Source organism: Pagrus pagrus (genome assembly GCF_965226575.1).
Source record: "Pagrus pagrus genome assembly, chromosome: 3".
Taxonomy (NCBI): Eukaryota; Metazoa; Chordata; class Actinopteri; order Spariformes; family Sparidae; genus Pagrus; species Pagrus pagrus.
The window spans coordinates 33,851,824-33,875,769 of NC_140187.1; the positions used below are offsets into that span (position 1 = coordinate 33,851,824).

At 40.3% G+C, this 23,946-nt stretch overlaps 1 protein-coding gene across 3 annotated transcripts in view; it reads left to right on the plus strand.

Annotated features, from left to right (window-relative positions):
• The first annotated feature begins 418 nt into the window (after positions 1-418).
• The window catches only part of cntn2 (contactin 2), a 75,919-nt gene continuing 52,391 nt past the window's right edge, over positions 419-23,946 (plus strand). The window contains exons 1-3 of one of the 3 annotated variants that reach the window (XM_084349964.1): positions 419-612; positions 1,011-1,168; positions 6,858-7,036. The gene's annotated coding sequence lies outside the window, so the exon portion shown is untranslated. Of the gene's footprint in view, positions 613-1,010; positions 1,169-6,857; positions 7,037-10,537; positions 10,855-23,946 lie in introns of those variants that run through there. The other 2 variants (XM_084349965.1, XM_084349963.1) reach the window with 2 other exon arrangements.

Here is a 23,946-nt window from a genome sequence, read left to right on the forward strand (position 1 = left end):
CTAGCCCGGTCGGCATTCTAGTTATTCTCTCAGCCAGCAAGTCAAGCTTTTTTGGCTTCAAAACACCTCTGAGCAGTTTTCATAGGAATGAACAGGGCTCCATCTCCAACACTGCGCCCAGTAATAAAACGTCCTTGAATAAAACCACATTCCAAATTCCTTCTGTAGTCAGCCATCAGTTCGTTCTTTCAGGCTTTAGGAGCTGCCATTTCGCACGTATCTGTACCTGTAGAGGCAGGTATGCATGCAGGGACTCATGCAGTCTAGACGGGGAGAGTGTAACCCTGGTTAATTTCATAGTAGTGTAATTTACAGGACCCTTTGAATGTATCGTAGTTGTTTCTCGTCTGGTAGTGTAATTTATGAGCTTACCTGAATGCATCACCCGCAGCTCTCGGTGTGTGAGAAGGTGAGCGACAGAGAAAGGAGAAACCTCATGTAGCTGCGGAGTAAAGTGTCCTCGTTCGGCGACCAAACGTGATCATAGTTGTGAATGTTGTGATAAAACTGTCGTTAGAAAGTGAGTGTGAAGACATACTTACCTGGTGGAAGTGAAGTCGATCCCGGGAGCAACTCCGACAGTGTTTCCTCGAGCTTTTCTGAACTCTTCTGGTGAGTTAGCTGCACCGTTAGCTTGATTAGCAGTATCATTCTGGTTCAGTACATAAAGAAAAAGCCAGTCAGAATGGTCAATAAATGTTTAATGGTACTGAGACATGTTTTTGTGATGTTGTGGTGATATGTTGTTATTGTGTGTTACCGTGACGAACGGTTAGCAGTTTTCCGAGCTGTTAGCTCAGCTGCGGCCTGGTAATGAGGCCGAGCGTAGCTCCATAGCTGTCGCTGTAGCTCTGATACTAAAATGATGCAGTATGTCATATGTGTTTTATATTTTCTGTATTTGAACTGTTTATATGCTATGTAATGAAGCTGCATTGTTTAATGTACACTGGAAGAAGTAAACAGACAGTCATTTAGGCCGATAAATAATTACGCTGCATATTATGCAGGCTGGTTTTTTTTGAGGGACGAGTTCTTCTGCCCAACTGTGATCCACATCACCCGCCGTTGCCGCGTGGAGGCCCTTGGTTCAACTGCAACCTGTATCACCCGCCATGCTGCATGGAGGCTCTTGGTTCATCGGGACCGCAGTGTGGACATCAGTGTGGTAGGACAAGGCTCAGTCCGGAGGAGTGACACATTTTAGTTGCACTTTTTTTTCTGAGATCTCAGTATTTTTGGTTTACTTTTTTTTTTTTTTTTTTGACATTTTTTACCCTTTGCAAAAAAAACAAAAAACAAACAAACCGACAAAGGAACTTAAAGAACTGTTTTCTCCTTGGAGGACCCTGAAAGACAATAAATAAACTGAAACAGACAACAGAAACAGGGAAGAATAAAGACAATTGAACCCATTAAAGGGGAAAGAAACACATTTAAAAAAAATGTTTTTCTATACCGGTACTTAACTGGGTCAGCTAATTTTATTTCATACTGTGAATTTAAGTTATGTGGAAAGAACTGCATTTCATTTAATGAGTGTAAGGCTGACTATTTTATGTTGAGAGAAAAATTGAACATTTAAATATATACATTTATACCATATTGTGTGTTGTGTGTTATGCGGGCTGGAGATCAATTGCTCTCGTGCTTCAGTGCTACTGCCAGTCTCCTTACCTGAACCTAGTTGATCAGAACGAACCCGAGAAGACCTAGAAAAAGGTTACACTTCCTTATTTACGCACCACCATCAGATGTTGATAACGTGTCATCACTTCCCGCGGCAGAATTTAACGTGTTCACCCAGGTCTTACATTTAGATCAAAGCCCATCTGAGCTGGGGTGATAAAAACCTGTGTCTACTGCAGAGTCAATTGATCCGGGTGTAAATGTAGAGTTTACACATTCCCATTGCCCACAAAAGCCTGATCTTAGCGGGTTTAAGTGGGATTTTTGGCCAGTGGAAAAGGGGTATTATATTGGTTTTCAGTTGCTCAACTATCAGGAATCAGTGAAACAACCTCTGTTTGTCAGATTCTCTACATAAGACATCATCCTTTTAATAATAGCATTTGAGCTTTCCACCATGGATCTAAACAGGGAAATCTGGATAATGCGTCAGAGGCAGAGCCCTGCTTATTCCTATGAAAACTGCTCAGTGGCTTATGAAGCCAAAAAAATTGTATTTTGCGGGTAAAGAATTACCCAGAACTCCTGCGTTGTGGGGCCCTAAGAGCTGACACACTAGAGGTTTCCGCTGGCCGAGTCAGTTCTGTTCAGTTCAACTTCTAGTTTAGCAGACTTATAAAGTTGTTCTTGCTGTTCTGGATTTTCTAGCTGTTACTGGAGCAAATAGATCAAGCTATGACAGTGAGACGAGTAATTTATCCACTGTTTTACAGCTGCTTCTTTCACAATGTAAGCTTATGGGGAAAAGTCTGTTTGGGCGTGCATCACGTGACGTTGTTATTACATGGTTTGGCCACTATGTGATATCAGAGAAAAATGGCTGCTGTTTGAATATGGTCTATTGCTGTCTCACAGACAAACTAATAACCTAGAGTTGTTGTCCTCTGGAAATAAGGAGTTATATTTTAGGCAAGCCAAAACATTGAGACAAGTAGACCTTCATCAAACAGGGCCTGATGTTAACATATTATGAATGCATAGTTATAGGATGTCCCTGGGCTTTATGCAATATATGTGTTGTAATGCAGTGAACAGATCAGCAGCAGCCTTGAAGTGACTCTTTGAAACCAGCTGTTTAAAGTGTATCACGATGACCTCAGCGTCATAAGCCAACTGGCAAATGAGAGATAAAGAGCTCTGAATAAATCACAATATAAATACAGTTCATTCCACTGCATTATTTTTTTTTTACATGAATATAAAGTCATCTACATTTCATAGGGACACGAGACATGTTGTCCAGCAGATGTGTCTCTCACCTCATGTCATACATATTTTGATTATCTAATAGATTTTTTTAGCTTAAGCTGCATAGCCTGCTTAGTTTTCACTATAGACTGTGATAGACAAAGATAATTGAATCAGTGTGGTCTGATATGTACCACACTAATGAACCAACGTTTAAATTATGACGCGCCTCACTGCCTCTCCAAACACCCAAACTTCATTAACAGCACAGCACATAACAAAATTAAGCATTATTAAGGAACTGAAAACCTATTTTTTCCTTCAAATTAATTGTCAGATTGAGTTTGATGGAAAGTTCAGGAGCAATCTGACAGATTCAAAACAGAACTGGTACAAGAAGAATTCATCTTGATGTCACAGTGAAGACCTGTCAGCATTGCTGTCCAGCCGAAATAAATGAGATCTGTCTCAAGCTGATTGATCTGTAGTGTTGCACACAGACATGAGCAAAACAAGTAATGTGGGATTGAATTTCCTGGCTTATATTTTATATTATCAAAAACTCTGATAACATTTAAAGTGGTCAAATGCTTATAGTGCAGAAAAATGAGATAAAGTTCTCTGGTGGGGCAAATGTCAGCCAAAGAGTCCCTGCTCTAGTCCTTGGTAGTGTGCAGTTGGAGTAAAAAAGACATCAGGTAAATTACATTTTATACTGTTCCATGTGGACACAACCATCTTCAAACTTCATTTCCTCAAGGCTGCTTCATACATTTGTCACTGTGGTCATTCATTAGGCGACACATTTAATTAATTTGCTCTTGCTGAACATCACTCTTTGTAAACATCGTTTGATAAAGCTGATACCACCAGCGGACGCGCTCGCGCACACACAAGCCTGGCAAAGATGACATGTGACAGTTGGTGGATGATTTGTGGATGCTGCAGGCTGACTTGTGTGCACGCAGGGCCCAAATGAAAATGAATCGGACGTCAGGGACCGCAGAGGGCAGACAGTGGATTGGTATTTGGATGGGTGTGGGGGGGGGGGGGTGAGCCTGTCTGGGGTAACCAAATACACAAAGGAGGGGCAGTTAGGGGGACACACTTAGTCTGTTTTATTCTGTCTTTTTTACAGTATATTTTTTTAGTACAGACTAATAATTTGATAAAACATATTCAATAATGCATTTTTGAGCAGGTACTGTAGTAGAAATGTAAATAGGTAACCATGTCTCCATACAAAATAACTGCTTCCCCAAACATTGAAGGACCCAGTGCCTGGATTATGGCCTCTAGCAGCATTCTTTTCAATTACAAGAAGTGTGACGCTCTTGTACCACAATTATCTTAAATCACATGACAAGACCTGGGTTCACAGCTTGGTTGACATGTGTTGTTTGGTTCAGATTATTAGCTCAGGTTGGGAAAACCTGGTGGTTTTGGCTGAATATTGAAAAAGTCAGTGTGTCCTGTCTCATGTTCAAAGTCAGCGGTGACTTTCTATTAAAACCACAATCATTTCTCAACCAACTGCTTTGATTTGCCAAAAAAGAAAAATCGTGATCTAAATCCTTCAAAATGATTTTACCTAAGCTAATTAGTTATGTATGATTGTAATTTAGGTTGCAATACATATAATATAGTAAACTTTCCCAGGATTCCCAGTCTGTACTTACATTTTTGCCAACATGTGATTAGAACATAGCTTTACAAACGCTTCTTTTCAGCGGCCACTAACATCTCAAGATCCTCAAATTTGGGACTGCTGTTATTTCCTATAACAAACCCAGGTTTGATTCATTGTAGATGTTTTGTTCAAAGAAGAGCCAACAACTTTAACAGCTGGACTGATGTCAGTGATGCTGATGGGGTTGGTGGCAGGATGAGACGCACCAAATTAATGTCTGTGCCTTGGCCAGAGACTGATGAGCAACCTCAACTGGGCGCTGCAGCATTCTCCATGGATTGGAGGCATGTGCGGATGGATTGAATGGAGTTAGCCAGGGACTGCAAAGTTGTGGTCCAGGTATTGTCTGCACTGGAGAAGAGCCGTGGGCCAGAGAACGAGAAAGAGAATAGATGTTCCTTTTCCTAGGCTTAGGCATCTGAGAAGGGCCAGATTTCCTGGTACTTTTGCACCTGGGAGGATCACAGCTGGGAGGATCACAGCTGGATCACAGCTGATTGCTTGTTCTGCCAACTTGTGGAACCGGGAGAGGGGAGGCCTCGTGATCTTGGTACACATCCGTTGCACACAGTGTGGTCATCTTTTGACATGATGACTTGATGACTTTGACTGGTGACATACTTATGATGGAGTTGATAACTTGATGCAACTCTAATGATGTTTGTGGGGAAATTGGACAGCTTAAGGATGCATTTAATACCATGATACAAATAAACAGGCTACACAGTAAGTACAAGCTTCTTCAAATGGTGTTTATAGCATCAGTAAGCTCGACAGCAGCAGCTGCAGTTTTTTTTTATTAAATGAACGCTGTTAATGTTGAACATCCTCAATGTTTGCAAAAAAAAGGGGGAATTTAAACAAGCAAACAAAAATGACTATAGATTAGCTTTAAATACCTTTTATATTGATTGGACCCTGTGAGAAGGGTCGTGTGTGTGTGTGTGTGTGTGTGTGTGTGTGTGTGTGTGTGTGTGTGTGTGTGTGTGTGTGTGTGTGTGTGTGTGAGATATGGTGGTTTCACATTCTCAAGGTGTTTTGAAAGTTACAATCAGTAGATCTAAGAGCTAAGAGGCTCAGAGGGGATTGGTCCAGAGAAAAAATAACATTTGCATAAGAGAAGTAAATGGGAAGTAGGCAAATACAGGTTCCTGGAACATGGCCAGGGAACTTAATTTGAAACCTTTAATGGAAACCACTCAGGACATTTGATGTCCTCTTGTACCTAATTTAACTCAATTGTCCGTGACTTGATGAAGAGCTGGCACATACAGAAAGCATTTGGTGACGCAATTCCACTGCATCAGGAGACCTATTGGAACACAGTCTTTACAGTCCCACCCAGACATATTTCCATCTGCTGGGGGCAGTGTGTCCTCTTCTAGAATGTTGTTAGATTTGAACAGAATCTACATATTCCATTGAATTTATTTGAATGCCTCCTGCATTCACAACCAATTACAATATTCCACTGGAGAACATATAATTGCTGAATGTATTATTTTGGAAAGAATCTAGATATTCTATTCTATTTCCAAATCCGAGCTATACTAACATACCAAATCCAATACTAACATAGTAGTTTGACAGCTGTGAGAACTAATAATTGCCATGTTTGTTGTTTGTGTTCTTACAGTAATTTTCAGTTTGTGAGTGAGATGTGAGGTAGTTGGATATGATAGGCGATTACCACAATGGCACTTAGCCTGCTCTTCAGCAGCTAACTCAGCAGCCCAGAGCACACAGCCCCTGAGTCCAATAAAAGAGCTGCTGCAACAGCAACAAGCTCCTTCAGTGACAAACCACACAAGTCCAAAACCAAGCTAACCTACAGTAGCTTGCACAAAGCACACCTACAGCAGTAAGTAACTTTTCCAAACTGAGGTACATCTGTGACAGCTATTTGCTTGTGTTAAGTGATTGTGCTGTTAACAGAGTTGTTATTGTATTTATTGGACTTAAAAAGCTAAAAGAGCTTTTTGAAAGTAGTCTCCAGGATACTTTTAAACTTTAGCTTGCTCCTGCTGTTGATGTATCTATAATGTTACTCTATTTCTTTTCAACAGGCCCTTTTCCCAGCAGACATTTTGACATATCACCATTGTTACTGTTATTAGTTGCATCTGTGATTTGCAGACTGAAGGTCAAAATGTCTGCTGTGAAAATGGACTATATATGCTCCCTGTGTGCCAGAGGATTTTTCCCACAGATGGACCAGTGTTTACATTAGTAAAACAATGTCTCAATAAGTAGTAGATTTACGCCTTATTTCATTTTTCTCTTTTTCCAGTTTGATGAGATGATCTGCACACAACAGCGGCAAAGCTGTTCTGGTCACAACAAAACAATGCACATCATTGAGGGGCCTCCACTCTCCATCATACTTTCTCTTCAGTGTGCCTTCACCGTGATTCTCTCCTCCCACCAGTCTCACATCTTAAAGACTTGGACAGAGACAAGAAAGTTCTTGTAAGCCTTTCACACCGTTTCATTGCATTGCATCAAGCACTACTATTATGAGACTTTTGTGAGCCTGTTTGCAGATTGGAAGACCAGAACAATCATTAGTCATTATCTATTCACCCCCATGCCAATAGAAAATCGGTCCACAATGCACACGGAGCTTCACAGCTGAACAGCGTTTCAGTATTCTCCGAAACAACTGAAGTAGATGAGGACTTCTTTTAAATGGAAAAAGGTGAACAAAAACCCTAAACAAAATAAAAAATTGCAGTGCTGTCCTTCTCTGAACACTGAGATCCACTGGCTGCCTCAGTGCACTGTCTGACTGTCTGAGCTGGCACACTGAATAAGCTAATTTCTCCAATCTGCACTTTTACTGCTTGCCACCAACTGTTTTTCAGTGCACATTAGAATGCAGGAAGTAGCCTATAGGCTCATTATCTATCAAGCAAAACAAGAGAATGAATTATTGCTGATGAATTAAGCACATATCAGTCGTCCTCGAGGCACTGTGAGTTGGGTAATTACCAATTAGCCAGGGCCTGATGATGCCGGCTCTGCACACTGTCTGTTGTTGTGTGCTGTCTTAAGATGTCCCTGTCTTTCTCATTGGTGGCACTTTGTATGTCGCCTGTTCTGCTCAAATGACCCTGAGGGTGGAATAAGAAATTATAAAACCAACACTCAACACATTCTGTTGTCATGCTGTCACTATCACAGATCCTGTTTGTTTTACTGCTTTTACATGGTAGTTTTCTGTCCTGTGAATGATCGGGCTCATTGAGGATGATTTATGTTCTTGCCTTCCTTTTATTGGTTACAGTGATTACAGAGGCACACCAAATGTTCAACGATGTTGTCAACTTTTAATATTAACTACAAACACATATATTCACAAAGGACAAAGGGCTGGGTATTGTTGTACTGTACAACTAACGAGGTGCATGTCTTTAAGCACTTGGAATATACCAATGTACGTCACGTGTAAACTATCATTTAAAAGTTTGGAGTCCTTAAAAACCCTACACATGAATTCATCAAATGAGTTGCCAAATGAATAGAAAACATAGTCACTGACAAGGTTAGACAAATGTTTTTACCTTAAACAATAATTTTGTCCTTTTGCTTTCATCAAAGAACCCTCCGTTTGCAGCAGTTGCAGCCTTGCAGACCTTTGGCATTCTGGCTGTCAATGTGTTGAGGTCATCTGAAGATAACACTTCCTGAAGCAGCTCCCACAGTTTGATGGGGACTTATTGTGTACCCTACAGTAAAGCTGCTCCCACAACAGCTCAGTATGGTTGAGGTCTGGTGACTGCACTGGCCATTTCATCATACAGAATACCAGCTGACTGCTTCTTCCCTAAATAGTTACTCATAGTTTAGAGCTGTGCGTTGGCTCACTATCCTATTGTAGCATGAAGCTGACTCTACTATACTACAGGGTATGGCATGGTGTTGCAAAATAGAGTGAAAGTCTTTCTTATTCAAGATCCCTTTAACCCTGTACAAATCTCCCACTTAGCATGGGGGAGCTATGCTGCTATCACATTTCCTCCACCATGCTTGACAGATGGCATCATCACTCCTCCAGCATCTTTTCATTATTTCTGCGTCTCACAAATGTTCTTCTGTGTGATCCAAACACCTTGAAGATTCATCTGTCAGTAACACTTCCAGTCTTCTTTTGTAGACAGAGCATTGTGAAGAATAATGAACGGAACCAAACCAAACAGAACCAAACCAAAAACCAGACTGATAAAAAATATTTCTTCAAGGGAGCAAATCAAAGTGATAGAAAGAAAAAAACTTTACATTTTATTTTTGTTATTTAATGACAGTTTAAATTTAACAAGCAGACAAAGAAACAAACAAAAACATCCCAACAGCTTTTAAATCTTTTTAAAAAGCCTTCCAACAGTACTGCCAGTCCCTACATTTTAAATGAAACGTAGGACGACTAAAATGTCTTCAAACTTCAGACCATGAAAAATAAACCTGTTTAAGACTTTTCTTTTGGTTGATTGATTATTATAACTTTAATGCGTCATTAATAACTTTATTTGTTCATCTACTTCATACAACTTTTTGTTTGTATATTTAAGATACAAAGTAAAATAAAATAAAATGGTGAGAAGGCTATAGATGATTTTCAGCAAAAAATACTTCAAGTATATTAGAAGTCTATCATCCCAGTCTATCTCCATGCAGTGTTTAATTAGTGGAGTGTCGTTGTCGTGCCTGGTCCCCAGGGAGCGGGGCCCCAGGGAGCCGGGCTGTGAAGGGAGGCAGGCAGCAGCACCTGCCGCCTCTGTGCTTCACTTCCGGGCAGCAGAGCGCCCACAACAAAAGGAGACAGGGCTCCATCTGACAACCAAGGGGTGCGTCAAGCTGCGCGAGGGAGCCAAAAACTCACCGCGAGTTATTCGATTTGGCCTTCAAAATAAAAGGTTTTGGTTTGATGCTCAGATGGAGGCCTTATCCTATTGCCTTGATTGATTTAAATTGAAGAGGCGTGTCAGTATTCAAACACTCTAATCAGGATGACTCGTGATATCTGCATTTACACCATTCGCTGATGGGAACACCTGGTGGGAAGCTATCACTTACTGGGGTGTTGATTATTGACTGTAAAAATATGTATATTATAATAGTTATACACAGATTTTTGTCCTTTAAACTGTATTAGACTACTTTTACCAACTAGGGAAGAAAATTAAATGAAATAATAGACACACACCACTGATGCAGGCTATTAATAGCTATCATCAGAGACAGTTCAGAAACGAGATGGCTCATGGAAGAGTCATTTCCTTATGGAGACTGGTGGCAGGCCCCAAGTCTATTAATTCCAGCAGAAGTGAAAATGAGCACAGATTCTGACAGATTCCTAGACCCACAGTCACTGATGTAAACATTGGACCCATTTTCCACAAGCCACAGAACATTTTGACACTACAATAGCATTTTTCTGGCAGAGGGGTACTTGGAAAAGAACTGCTCAGATCTGTCTCTGCCCCAGCAACAAGCTCCTGTGAGATCTGGAGACAGCACATTAAGCTTGCAAGTGGCATAAAAAGACGCAAACATTAAACTTCTGACTGTATCTAGTTTGTAGCCCCATGTTAAATATGAAATTGTAATGAAATGCTGAAACTAATGGCGTAATTGTCTTTCTGCCATTTGGTTTTGAAAATGGCCGCTTGCTGCTGCTGGGAACCGGGCTGACAGAACAGTGAGGTCTTGTAGCATAGAAACCAAACTAGCTGTAAAAGGGAAGAGTTGACTGATAATTCTCTGTGGGCTTGTAATTACCATTAAGAGTCATATTAAACGTTGTGATTAAGTTTAGAATAAACTTTAAAATGTCAAACACTGATTAATGTATCTGTAAATATAGTATCGAGCGCGTTGTCGACATCACGCGGGAGACGTTTATTTTGTAATACATCTACCGGAAGTAGATTTGCTGTATTTTCGCGGACTTGACACTGGTGGAAGGAGAACAGAAGGTGATGAAAGAAAGCGGGGATGCGGAGGAGAGGAAGACACTAGAGACAGAGGGAGGGAGAGAGAGAAGCTGGCCCGTCCTTGAATGCGGATTGCCCAACATCTCGCAGCGTAGAGGAGAAGCAGAGCGGACAGGACGACCGGAGAGGGAAGAGAAAGAAGGAGCGGAGGGCTAACAAGGCTGTGAGAAGACACGCTTCTACCGCCTGAATCACGGTGTTGGTTTCACCGACGTAGCGAGCAGCATCACTTCTCTTCTGCGCATCATCGCGGCTCCGCATCGCTGCTGAGAACACTGTCTGCATCTGAGCCAGGTAAACAAACCACAGCTCGCTCCGAACACCTCCACCTGCTCACCGTCTTATTCATTACACCTCCCCTCCGTCTCTCTGCACGGTACCACTGAGGATGGAACGGTGACGGCGGATGCGGTTTTTCGGGATGTTGTTGAAAGCTGGTCTCAGCTGTTTCCTCGGGCTAATCATGTATTCCAACAGTGTAGTGTGAATGAGTATCCCGCATATTTGTATTTTGACGCAATAGCACAAGTGTACCTCGGACATAAGCAGAATACCAACAGCTAACGTGTTGTTCTCCATGTAAGGAGGTGAACGTCACAAACTTCACCTTCAGTCTGGCTTTTTAACGTCTTCAGACGTCCAGCTCGCAACATGACGGAGGAGCTCTGCTGCGCCTTCATTCTCCCAGCACACTCCACACGGGCCGTCTTTAACGCTTCACATGTGTATCCTGTGTGTAGCTACATGTGTGCATCGTGTGTGTAGCTACATTCCTGATGAATGAGGTGATGTTCTGTTGAATCGGGTAAAGGCGCTGCGTGCCGACTGTGTCCAACACACTCATGTAACTGCTCTCTGGTAAGTTACGACATGTGTGTTGTTCGGTCGCTGATAGTCAGAGCACATTTGCAAGCTGGTTTTCTTGTAACATCCTGACAAGAGACGTGTTCATGTTGTCAAGCTGCATGCTGGGAGCGTTTGAGGATACTGTGGTCAGTCTGGCAGAGGAGGATTTGCAGCCTGTGGATCAGTAGGTGGTTCAGGTTTATCATGATGGTTTGTGCTGAGGCTCATTGAGAGAAGTGAACCAGTTTCAGCAACGGTTTCCAAACCGGGGCATTGAGGGTTTGTGTAAAGGTCCTGGCCAGGTGGACCCAGCAACATGAATAAGAATGTAACAACTATAATATCATTTAATATAAAGTCTAAGAATTGAAGGAATAGTGATTAAGTTGCCAGGTTATACTTCAGTATTATCTTACTATGCCTCCATGTATATGGATTTTTTTCTCATGTGACTTTGAACACATGACATCATTTTGCTGAGATAATGCTGTGATAATTATTACAATAATCAGTGACTGTCACAAGGCTCACATTCTCAACTATTGTTCCCCACTGTGTAGTGGACAGCTATATGAAGCTAAGTGGGATCTTAAATGAGTGTGCCTTGAGTTCTGAAACACAAAAAGGTTTGTGTTCAAGGATCGTCAGGTCATCGTGGCTTCTTGTTCAGTAATCATGTGTCGACACTGATGCTGGTGTAATGAAGGCAGAGCATTAACAGTTACACCTGTTCCCTGATCTGCTTATGGTGCACTGTACTACACACTTGTTATAGGCTACAATTACAAAATAACAATTGCATATTATTCATTTAAGTTAGTGCTGCTCCACTGGGTCTTACACTTTTGTTCACAATGGCATATTTTACAGCCTGGTTACCTTATTTGTTTATTTTTTAAATATCTTACATACATACATCACAATGTGAAGTAACACCTTTAATTCTATGGGAAGGATGTAAAGCAGTAGCTCAGGTAAGGATGATAGAAATATCGACCAGACCAAAGACAGAGGTCTAAAAAACCGGCAGAACTTGAGAAGAGAATAAAGAATTTGGAGAGCACAAAATGACTTCAGATAAAGATACCCTTGTGGAACAGAAGGAAACTAGACGGAGACTAGATGAACTTCTAACATATAGTACAAGGCAGAGGGAGCTATATGCTTCTCAAGCCAGAAATATTACCAAGTCCCCGGATCAGAGCAAGTTGTTTATTAGCATTTCAATTAAGAAAGGCCCAATCAAACAGAGTGGTTGCAAACAATAAATGCAGAATCCAAAATATTTCTTTTCAAAAGTGAATTAACCATCACTGGCAGAGGAGGAGGTGCTTGGTATGACTAAACCAGTAACACAACAGAATGTTTTGAAAACCATAACATCTTTCTAAAGTAATAAATCATCCGGAGCAGACAGTTTACTTGGAGAATTGTATACATTTTTCCCTGTATTGAGTGAATGGGTATTGCTCAGATTTTTCCCTCTTAAAAGAGGGGTTAGACATGGGGATTGTCTTAGTCCGTTATTATTTCTTATTAGCATTGAACCGTTGGCAGACACTACAAGGTGTAATAAAGATATATGTGGAATTATTAATGGAAATAAAGAACATAAAATATCACATCTCACATCTATTGGTAAATTTTCATTATCTATTCCTGCTCTGCAGAGGGATTTAAATAAAAAGGGAAACATTTCAGGCTTCTTTGATAAATGAAACAAAATCTATTGGAATGATGCTTTATGGGGTAAAGCAAACCATGTGGTAAAAAAGTAAAGGTCCAATGGACCAAAAGAGGTTTTAGATAATTAGAAGTAACAAATACACCATTTACATCCCAACTATTTAGAGCTAATTATGAAAAATTGATTATGGAGATAAGACAAGATCTGAAAAAGTGGGAGCTTTTACCTCTGACATTAATGAGCAGAAACTGTTCGAATGGATATTTTTACCACATCTTCTCTTCATGTTTAAATCACTTATGTTAATGATTTTCAAACACTAATTTTCAAATCTTGAACAAAATTATTTCAAATTTTGTTTGGCAAAATAAAAAGGCAAGAATAAATTAAAGGAACCTTCAAAGTTATAAAAAATATAAAATTACCTAACTTGCAAAATGATTACTGGGTATCACAACTCAAAACAATAATGTCATGATAACAAAATATATTGATTCACTGTGGGTTCTAGTACCTAATTCCTGTCCGGTTCCATTAGTGTTTTTACCATTCATTCATTGAGAAAGAAGTGTGATGTGATGAAGAACTGTTCCTGCCTGTCTGGCTGCCTTCACAGCCCTGTCCATATTGTGGACAAGGTGATGGTGTTGCATTATATATTTGAGAGGTCTGGCTATGCGAGACTAGATGACTTGAACGCCACACTTGTCAGCCTCCAGTGAAATCAGCTGTTCCAGCGTTTAACTTTGGACTGCCAAGATTTAATAGTGCGCCAAAGCAAGATTGCATGTAAAGATAGCCTAGATGGTAAAGATGTCTACATGCTCTGACAACATGCAGTGACACATTTGAAGGTCCAGATTGTTCAATGTTGGTGAACGGAGTTTAGTACAAAGACTGGAAGCAGGGAGAAACTGCTAGTTTAGCTCCATTAAAAGAGAAAATGTAAACTGTAGCATTCAACAACTCCAGACCTGTCTTATTTGCATGGTTATTGCTATGTTTATGCCATTAAAATCACATAATCCGATGATAACGGAGTACATTTTCTACGTGCTCTCGTCTGTAACACTGAATTCAGAGCATTTGTTTCTCAGTGAGGGAAATGGTCCCAGCAGGTTTCTCTTCGACAACAGGTGTTTATTCATGTATTGAAAAACAAAATGCAGTCTGTTTGTATAGTAATTTCTTCATGTGCAGTTGTGTGGTATGGACACCAGAGAGGGGGTAAATTACTGCAAAGACTGCAGAGTGAAGTCTATCACACTCTCTGGCATCACATTTCCTAATGATTTGAGCTGTGCACAGAAGCTGTAAGCAGTTGTTACTGCGCTAATTTTGAAAGTCTATTGTCTTGGGATCGCAATTACATTAAATAATTATTTCAGAATAGAATTAAGTCATTGTATCAAATGGTGGCCATAATGGTAACATGTGTAGACCTCTCCTTTCCTCAGGAGCTCCCCTGACTTTTGTTCTGTTCTCTTTTTCACTCTCAGCTCAGAGAAATTACTTTATGACGAAAACTGTAGGATACAGCTGTTCTATTGTAATCCATAATGGGATGATGACCAATATTGGATTTTGGCGACATACAAATAAACCTCACATACTGTCTTAGCGTACCAAATAGCATGTTGGTAAGGAATTTTGGGCGCTGCCAATGGCTGAGTTCTTGTTATTGCTGGTAAGAATGGTAAGATAACATCAACCAAGACAGGGAAAAAATCCCAGTTATCTCCGACAACAACTTCTCCAATTATTTGATTAATTACATAGAGATGTCAGTCAAATTGTTGAATGAAGAAGCACCGCGGTCGCTGCATTTGTGCTATCGTCAGCCGTGGCGGCTGCAGGGGACCTGACTTTCTGGCTGTCAAACACAGTGCACTCTAAAGCTTTTAGATCTATTTTATGTTTCCACAGGTTAGATGTGTTGTCCTGGTCAGCTTTGTATTTTGCATTTAAAATATTCCATATTATATAATAATAATATTGCCCTGACTCACTGTGACTTGTTGCAGGGGTGACGTCTCTCTCTCTCTCTTATGTAACGTTACTGTGCTTGCAGGTACCAAAATTTGGCACATTAGATTAAACGTAGGCACTACTTACTTGTAGGGGAACCTAGAACTGCTCCTGTTTCCATTCTTTTTCATTGATTTCTGACAATTCAAAAATCTTAGAACACCATGTTGTTAATGAGAATGAAAGAGTGCTATCTGCTCTGTCTTTATTCCCTTAGTCCCACGCCCCTACATCTATACTGTCTGCTACTCGGCTGCTCCATGTCTCCGTATCAAGGCTGCTATCGATCCACCAGTTGAATAGACCAGACTCCATCTGTGCTTCATAAGTCATGCTTTGAGCTGGATTGAAACAGTAAAGCCTTCACCAAACCTTTCTCCCTCAGAGAAGATTCATGTGAGATTGCCCAGCTCACTCAACAGCTCTTTGTTCTCTAATAAGGGGCGAGACCAGAGAGGTCAATCCCTCCATCTCAGAAAGATATGAGCCTCAGAACCCTGTCATGACTGCTAAACCTCTGTGCTTCTCCTAACTGTCAGATAGATGTGGAGATATGGAGCCGACAGGAAGGAGAGTTCTTTGTTCTGCTCAGAGAAATTACCCTGAAAGCTGATTAACTGCTGTTGAAATTCCACACTCAGATTCCACAGATGTTTTTCGATATTTATGCTTTTATATATTGCATAGATGACATTTGTGAATTCTGCCACAAGACACATGACACAAGAACAACTTTTGGCTGGGTACTTCTGTGCCCACTATGTTATTATTAATGATAAATATAGAGATATTATTAATAGATAATATTAATATTATATTATTAATATAGTAAATATAGCTTACTATAACTATAAACATTCATTACAGCTGCACTAGTCAACAGTCATAAAGGTTCCATTTATAAGGAACAAATTGCAGAATGTATTAGTCAGTGTTTGTCAAATGCATCTCCTGAAACTCATGTAGGTAGTGATGAGTTTAGTAGGGATGCATGCTATGGATTTTTTTTCAGCCGATACGATAACTGATAATTACCTGACACCGATAATAGATACCAACATTTTTTTATGCACACTTGAGTGCAAGAAAGGCTAAGATGTAGTGAGCAAAGATGGTTTACTTGATATACCATAAGATTTTATGGTTAAACTTGAAGACATTATCCCTCGTGTTGTGTTCGGCTTGTAAAAGTGTTGTGTTCACACCAGTGATGGCATGTGTGGCTTTTGTTTACGTTGCATGGCTCTACACAGGTGCAGCAGTTTGATGTTATGAATGCGACATCAGCAGGTTTGTTGTTCCTCTGTTTTTTTATTGGCTGCTGGCAAAACAACTTTAAAGGTGCATACCACCACCTACTGTTTGTAGATAATGTTGACTTGTTAAGTCAACAAAAGCAATTTGGCTTTGTATTATTATCGGCTAGATAATAGCAACAGAATACTTTTATAAGGGCATTTATTTTTGGGTTAGTACTGATATAGTTTTGGTTTGAAAGAGTTTGTATTTATATTACTATAGTGGCATCAACAAAGGATGCATGATATACACCGATCAGCCACAGCATTAAAACCACTGACAGGTGACATGAATAACATTGATCATCTCATCACAATGCAATGTTCTGCTGGGAAACCTTGGGTGCTGGCATTCATGTGAATGCCACTTGACACGCACCACCCATCCAAACACTGTTGTGGACCAAGTACACCCCCTCATCACAACAGCACTACCCGATGGCAGTGGCCCCCCAGCAGGACAGTGTGCCCTGACACACTGCAAACACTGCTCAGGAACAGCTGGAGGAACACAATAAAGGGCCCGAGGTGTTGACCGGGCCTCCAAAGTCCCCACATCCCAATCTGATCGAGCATCTGTAAGACCTGCTGGAGCAGGTCTGATCCATGGAGGCCCCACCCCCCAACATACAGGACCCAGAGGATCCACTATAAAACGCCCTGGTTCCAGACACCACAGGACGCCCTCAGAGGTCTTAAGTCCATGTCCTGACAGGTCAGAGCTGTTTTGGCTGCACAAGGGAAACCTTCACAATATTAGGCAGGTGGTCTGAATGTTATGCCTGATCTGTGTATATTGGGCTTGATACATAATGTTTTTTGGCCTGATAATGGGAAATTTATCTTATCGGCTATTTATCAATTGAGGCGGCTTGTACACACTGATACAGTAGGTAGCAGTATGCACCATTAAATTTGGTTTGTGATTCACCAAGAAACAGAAGACAAAGCTGTTGTTGCACTCATCACGTCTAACTGCTGCAGCTGGGGAGGGCCAAGTTTAGACTAGAGAGCTAAACATGTCGTCACCAATGTGAACGTTTTTTTTAGTTTCAGAGGAATAGAGTCTGAAAATGGGAAATTATTGACTACCTTATCTGGCTATGCAGGGAGAAGCAGATAATTATTGGTTGTCATATTAACAATAACAACAAAAAAAAGGTCAGCTTTAAATTTGTATAATTTGATGAGGCTGATGATCAAATACCAGTAATACCAATGATAATTTTCTCATCAGATAATTTTTGGTGCTGATAAGTAAATGATAGCATGCTAACCCTCTTAACTGAGATGGCTCCTATGGTAAATAATCCCATAAGAAGCAGAGATACCAGCATGTCCATTCACAGTTCACACCAGTTCTGTGAATGTGTAATGTGCTTGTGTTGCTAAATGTTGCGAGTCCTGAATGATTACACTCTCTTGCTAATACGTGCTTATCTACCCAGGTTTTACTGAATTAACATGGGGGTTGTTGAAAGGCATTGTGGGAAATAAAGCAAACAGGACTGAACAATTCAATGCGGGTATATCTAAAAAGTTAACTTTGTCTTATGTCTTATGACAATTTGGATGGTGTGTAATCATACACTATTTGTTTTTGTCTGTACAGCTTTTGGATTTGATGAATATTTAATTGGCTGATTGCTTTTAAGCTTTGTCGCCTAAGATTATTTCACCACACATGTACACACACACTCTTAACTCTGAACTCTGAACTCTTAACATCTGCAGTCAGGGGCTGCAGATGGGCTGGGTACCAAACTTTTATTGTACTGACCGAATTGCTTCAATACTTTCGAACATTGAAAAATGCTTGTCATTCGGTACAAAATTTCAATACCTAAGTAGTAAATCTGATTAGTGTCAGTATGCTAATAATGTAATGCTGGGCCCAGAGACAGCGAAAACATGGTGTTGCGTACAGACTGGTAGAAGGACAAGTAGAAGGAGAGAAATTCAGCTGAAGTTGACAGAGAGACAGAGAAATTAAGAGGTCACACTCTTCCACTATTGTCCAGCACCATAAACATCGTTGTTCCCTTCTTCTTTGATTTAAGCAGACTAGACGCTACAATGGCATATTGCTGCTATACTGTTTGTAATTAATGATCCCTTTTGAAAGGTATTTATATTTTTTATATAGTCAAATACTGTACAGATATTCCATCAGTTTGTTCATTTTGTTCAACAGCTTCCTCCTTTATAGTGAGTAACTGTGCCACGATGTATAATGTATTTTCCTTTTTTTCAAATGGATTTCAGAAAATTGGTCCAAAAAGTACTGTTCAGTAACCAGAAACAAAGTCAAGCCAGAGGTGTTGGTGTCGGTACAAATAGCCTTTCAAATATTTTTGAACAATGCTCAGCCCTCACTGCAGACTGGGCTTGAGACACAAACAACAGACTGCTGGGATACGGAGCCCCAGAACGCTCATTAGACAAGATGGAGTGTGATCATTCCTCTTCCTAACTTTATAAAGAGAAACACACACACACACGTCTGCACGCACACACACATTCACACACACACACACACACACACACACACACACACACACACACACACACACACACACACACACAGACAAACTGAGGAGTTTGTCACACTGGCATAAACTCACACTGACAAATATTCACACACAAACAGATGTGAGGATAGTGTCATTGAAACTGTTTATTCTCTATTCTCTCTACATAAATATAGAAGCAAACGTTTGTTTGCGGCAGATCGATGAATACTCCTTTATGTTACTGGTACAAAATACTATGGGTGTAACGATACATCGATCCAGATCGATATATCGATTCAATGATCAGCGATCCAATAGCATCGATGCAAAGTGAAAACATCGATTCATATCACCGCCATTGTTAAGATACGCCTGTATTTTGAAATTCCCATGGCACATCTGATGCACAGATCAACACTGTCCAGTTGGGGGTCATGCCTCTGTAATATGCTGCCATCATCACATGATTGGAGCAGAGTGAGGATCACAGATAAGAACCAGCACACTGTCAGTCATGCACATATCACAGGGAGTTTCAATTATTGGTGCGTGTATCAGTGTGTAAGGATGCTGTGTGTACAGGCACTGGGTTTGTCTACATTTTTGCATGTTCAATATGTCAGTTAAGAATAGTAAATGACAATGTCATCCAGGTGTGTGTGTGTGTGTGTGTGTGTGTGTGTGTGTGTGTGTGTGTGTGTCTCTGTGTCTGTGTGTGTGTGTGTGTCTGTGTGTGTGTGTGTCTGTGTGTGTGTCTGTGTCAGTGTCTGGAAGGCTCCCGGTATCTGGGAAGGGTTGAGGCTGTAGATAGAAGCCTTCCAACAGCCTGAGTCCAAATTAAAACTCAGTGAAGCGCTGTGCTGGAGAACATGCTGCAGACTGCTAATAGCAGGACAGCACTGGGGAGCTATCACACTGATAATGTTAGGTAAGCTAAGGCTGCACAGTGAACCCACTGAGAATACAAGGCTGGACTTTCAAGTGTTGCATTGTTAACACAAGTGTGGTACCATGCTGCTCACCATGAATAACTGGACGTTAAAGGTACTGTTTGGTCCCAGCTAATCTGCTAAAATAGTTTTTTCTTCTGAGCGGCAGTGTCTTTTTTCAATTGTTTCCAATGAGGAGCGAGCGTTTGCAGCAGCAGGCAGCTGCCCAGAGAAAAGGCGCAGTGCCCAGCATCTTTTTTTTTTAGCGCATTTTTTTGGTGGTTGATCTGAGCACTTTGAGTTGAACATTTCTCAGCTTTAGAAAGGCGCCTTTTTTTCCCTGGCCCAGGCGATAATATTCACCGTATTTTTGTCTGTTATGGATCATGTCATGGACTCACCTCCTCCTTGCTCTGATGTCCCAATGTCAAATAAAAAAGAAACAGATAGTAAACTGCAAAGGGGTAGTGTCAATCATACAGCGGTGGTTGTCAGGATATTTTTTCTCTTAGTGGACAACCGCTTCATCTCAGTGCTCCTGAGTGCACAGCCAGTGCTTTTCTGCCTGAAAAAATGCTACGTGGACACGTGCCCTTGGGCTAAAACTGGCTGGAGAGTTGGTTATTTTACATGGATGCTCATATCCCTGTAGTATTAATAAGACATTTAGTATTGAAATTTAGGCTGAATGTGAAGAGTGGCTGTAAACATCATATTCTGTTACGAGGTTGAGAAACCTGGAGGGATATTCCTGACTTATCTGGCATATAAATGTAAACATATAATGATCTTTACTTTTCCCAAGTTTTGCTAAAACCTAATTTTACATTGTGTCATGAGCAAAGTGTTTTTGCCCTCAGAAATGTGTGACCAGCTGGATTTTTGCAAATAATTTCAGAGACCTAAATAATCCTAAATCTAAAAATTTCTACTGACTGACTGAGGTAAGAGGCAATTGTTTTTCAGTGTTTATATTGACTGATGTCTATTAACAAATAATCTATGTTGACATGATTTATGTCTCACCTCAGTTTCTCTATAGCCGTTTAATTTATTGACATAGTGTGTTTTGAGGATAGAATGTGCTCAGACACTTCACAGTTTCTGTTTGGATATGCTCTGTCTACACTATTGTTGTGAAATGTCATCAGATGTGAGAGGCCAACACTACTTTCATCACATCAGTATATTGAATGTATATCTCAAAAGGTACCTGCATACTGTGACATTTTCTCTGCAGACCAGCAGCAACAAGGTAGAACAGCTTCTGTCATATTCTCACCTGTGGAAGGTGACAGATTAGAGCTGGACTGGAGTCTGATACCAATATTGACATTTTAGGCATGAAAATAATCTTCCAATGATATATTGATCAACATGGATTTTTTAAGAAAACACGACATAGACAAACTTTCTAATATTTTTCTATAAGGATATTTAAATGTGGTTATTTTTATTTGGTTATTCTGACTGTGATAAGTATTGAATGGGAAATTTTTGGGTTAAAAAATAAAATTGTCAGTGTTCTTTGGTGGACAATCTGTAATGGCGACACTGTTTTTAAATGGCCTCTTCCGTATCTTTGACATTTCTTCACTGGCAGCAAACACACAGATTAATAAAGCTGTGAGAAGCAAAATCAGCTGATAATATTGGCCAGGATAATGTCTCGGCCTGGGTTGATTGCAGATTTCCAGTTAAACAACAAAAACTGGCAGAGTTGAGAACATTTTTTTTTTTTATATTAGGAAAATACTGATGAGTCACATTTCACATTTTCTGCTAGAATGGAAAAACAATTCTTGGTTAATTTTATTTGCAGTATTCAGTAAAAGTAATCAGGTGTTTTCTGAGAGCAGAGCCCTGACACATAAAAAGCTGGTCTTGTGTCTCAGTTTACCACAGGGTAGGGGTAATATGAGCGTTGGTATGGAACGAGTTCAGACCAGGGGGAATAAAATAACTTCAATGTCCAGTTTTGTTCTTTTCAGTGCTTGTCAGCACAGATAGTCTGTCTCTAAACATTCTGATCTCTTCCGAGAAACACAACGTGATGCTTGATCTCTCAGAGAAAATGTATTTCCAGCAATAGTGCAGCTCAGCTCAGTGTTATCAACAGAATGTCAGCATGTCTCTTTCAGAGACGTTCACTGTACTTGTCCTTCATTGATTTTTTGTTTTCAGGACTTTGTATCTCTTTATTGTCATCCAGCCTATCTTTTATTCCCTTGCTGCTGATCAAGCTGACATCTACTCTGACTCTTCCTTGGCTTTACATCAGCCAACTGAATTACACTATTTTTATGTATTCAGTTGGCATAATATTATCTGCTCTGTGAAGCAATATTTTTATACCAACATTTGCTGCATTTGAGCAGAATGTAAGTAGACTGGTGTGAGTCATTTGCTCAGTTCTCTGCAATGGCACATTTGACCACATAAGAAATTTGACTAAACTATTGGGCTTAGTGTAGAACCTTGGTACTTATTGAGAACCGTCTGTGCTGTCTGCACAATAATTGATATAATATCGAAGTTGCAATATGGCCAAGTGCAATATCCAAATCGGACAGGCTGCAATTTTTTTATTATGGTAGAATGTGACAAATGGCATCATAATAAAGTGTTGCAGAGATGTCCTGGTCTATAAATCCTGTTTTCTAGATGGGAGAAAACAACAAAAAATTATCAATAAGAAAGAGGAACAGCTGTCCGATAAACTTGTGGTCTCTAACAGGAATTTTAAGTTGATGTGCTCGCTTGAAGTCAATCTCTCTACAGTCTGTCTGTCTTGTTAACCTAGCTGGATAGCACATAGCCTCTCTCTCCCTGTCTGTGTTTTATTTGCCAGCCACTTCCAGTGCCTGTGCCTTAAAAACGTGAGACTGAAATACAACTCGCGTCGTTTATTACGTTTGATAAATGCCAGCGGGCAGTGTTGTTCATGATTCGCAGCTCGGAAAGTTAATCGCGTTGCATGTGTACACACGTTCACATGCACATGCACAAAATGACCGTCGAGTTTTCCAACTCCATCCTCAACCATTCAGTCCGGACAATATATAGTTAAGATGGCACTCACTGTGCCATTTTCTACATTTTATATTCTCAACAATTTCTCATTTATAGTCATGTAATTTATGAGTTAGCCTCTTAATTGTTCTCTCAAAGTGCACCAGATTGATACATTTAACTTTAAAATGTGAAAATCTTCTTTCAGGGAAACATGGCCCTGCACCCCCCTAGAGGGTCTGAGATCCATCCACCATAGTCTCAGGAAATCCTGTGGGTAACACTGCATTGTATGATATTTGATAAAAATAAGGATTCTTCTTAAGGAGAAGTACCCCAACACAGACCCACCCTACCAAGGAAGCCAAGTAACAGTTATATTCAATATATATATATTATTTTGTGATCATTGTGTTACCCTGCATGGTTAATCTTGAGAGTAAAGAGTAAAAGTAGTTACTGTTTTCCCATAACTTTCTCTGTTAAATCATGTGATCACATGACTCATTTTGCACATGGTTTCCTGTAGAGTTGGTGCATAAAGTTGGGCTCATTTATTGCAACATTTTCACACAATTCATGACTTAGATTAAGACTTAATCTGTAACAGAATAAAAACTGCAATTTAGACTATTAGCATTTGCTTTTTGTACAGTCACAAACAGAATGACTGTCTCACTGAGCGCCAATACTGACTGACCTGAAATCTTTAATCACTCCACTTTATGTAAATATAGCCGCCTACACTCCCGAAACCAGGCACTGAGCCACACAGGCACTGAGCTAGATTGAAGCAAAACAGCACAGTACCATCATGAGTGTGTGCAAGTTTAGTGACAACTTCCAGTTTGAACACTGCAGAAAACATCGACACAACAGATAGATGAACATTAACCCACAGCTATCGCTGCCAGTTACATTTTTCCTAAGCCTGTGATTGGGTGGTTTAAAAGGCTTTATCTCTAAGTCCCACAAAACTCCCAGTTGAGATTTTGTTTTTGTCACCTCAGCATGTTCCATATACAGTACATGCAGCTGTAAAGAGGGCCTCAGTTTGTGAAGGTATTTTGACA